Consider the following 2,100-nt stretch of genomic DNA (forward strand, 5'->3'; position numbering starts at 1 on the left):
GCGCCTGGGTGGCTCAGTTGGTTAAGCGACTGCCTTCGGCTCAGGTCATGATCCTGGAGTCCCGGGATCGAGTCCCGCATCGGGCTCCCTGCTCGGCAGGGAGTCTGCTTCTCCCTCTGACCCTCCTCCCTCTCATGTTCTCTGTCTCTCATTCTCTCTGTCTCAAATAAATAAATAAAATCTTTAAAAAAAAAAAAAAGAATGCTGTCAAAGAAAAGAAATTAAGGAAAATGTGTGATACACCTATGATGGAATATTATCTAACAGTAGAAAGAACAAGATTTGTCTACATCAACATAGATATCAAAAGTAAAATGCTCAGTAAAAACCAGAATCATGACATTTTCCTGAGATGTATTACATAATGAGATGTATTGCATAATGCAGTTTATGAGCATAAAACACACCAAAATAGGCTATATATTATTCAACAACCCACAACTGTGTAAATCAGTCATGGATAGTGGTTTGGGAAGAATGCAAATTATGAACAAAAGAACAGATGCTTATAGTGGGATGGAATTGGGATTAGGAATCTTTCAAAGGAAATAAAGTGTGTGTATGTGTAAAAGAGAGATAGAGAAATTTTCATGTAATAGAGGCCCCCAAATTAATAATAATATAATAAAAGAGAAAAATGAAATAATCATGGCTGGTATCAAAAGAAATGACAAATATTTCTGTGGATAGGAAATAGATAAAACAATGGGCACCTGGGTGGCTCAGATGGTTAAGCATCTGCCTTCGGCTCAGGTCATGATCCCAGCGTCCTGGGATCGAGTCCCGCATCGGGCTCCCTGCTCAGCTGGGGAGCCTGCTTCTCCCTCTGCCTCTTTCTCTCTCTCATGAATAAAAAAAAAAAAAAAGAAAGAAATAGATAAAACAAAAAAAGAGGGGCACCTGGGTGGCTCAGTCGATTACGCATCCCACTCTTGATTTCAGCTTAGTCATGATCTCAGAGTCCGGAGATCAAGAACTGAGTCAGGCTCTGCCCTGAGTATGGCTTCTGCTTGAGATTCTCTCTCTCTCAACCTCTGCCTCTCCCCCCCAGCTTATGCTCTCTCTCCTTCTCTCTCATAAATAAATAAATAAATTAATTAATTAATTAAAAAAATCAGAAAGAAAGAAAGAAACAGTGAGCAGTGCTGAAGTTACAGACCTACAAGGCTCTGGACCTGGGTGAAAAAAAGTCTAACAAGTTTGGCTCCTGTAGGAGACAGAAGTGCCCGTTACAAGTTGGACTACCAGAACTATGATTGTTGCTTTGAGAAACCAAGGGGCAAATGGGTGGTTGCAAATAATTTGTTCTTTTTGTCTGGAAGCTTGTTAATTTTTTTTTTTTTAAGATTTTATTTATTTATTTGAGAGAGAGAGAGACACAGTGAGAGAATGAACACAAGCAGGGGGAGTGGAAGAGGGAGAAGCAGGCTGCCCGCTGAGCAAGGAACCCGATGGACCCGGGGATCATGACTTGAGCCGAAGGCAGACGCTTCAAGACTGAGCCACCCAGGCACCAGGAAGCTTGTTAATTTTTTTTAAAAATGTTTTAGAATACAGAAGTTCTGCCAAAGCATTCCAGGGTGTGTGTGTGTGTGCGGGTGTGTGTGTGTACATATGTACGTAAGTGTGGGTAATTCTCTGTCATTTCAGTAGTTATAGCCTCTCCCCAACCTCTTTCATTTTCTTTTTCTTTAACTTCTATATTTCACATGGCAGACTTCTCGGATATGCATTACAAGTCCCTTGTCAATTTCTTTGCATTTTTACCATTTTAAGATTATGGGACACTAGCCTAATTTTAACAATCACCACTTACTTCAATTCTTCTAATTTGTAAATTTGAGAATTATGTATTTTAGTACCTGAAATCCTTATTGTTAAATAATTAATCTCAAGGTCCCTTTTTGTTTCTGTAACAGTTGTCATCGGTTTCCTCCAGATTCAATTTCAAAGCTAGATTCAAATTCAAATCCAAATTCAAATTCACTAAAAGAACCTACCTGTTTGGAGTTTCCTCACCGCTCTTCCGGTCTCTAGGCGCTGACTTCCCTTGAGCATACATCCACTCCGGGCTTTATTTGCCTTTATCGTTCAGATCAC

Source organism: Leptonychotes weddellii, chromosome 3, assembly GCF_054177405.1.
Source record: "Leptonychotes weddellii isolate Sample4059 chromosome 3, ASM5417740v2, whole genome shotgun sequence".
NCBI lineage: Eukaryota > Metazoa > Chordata > Mammalia > Carnivora > Phocidae > Leptonychotes > Leptonychotes weddellii.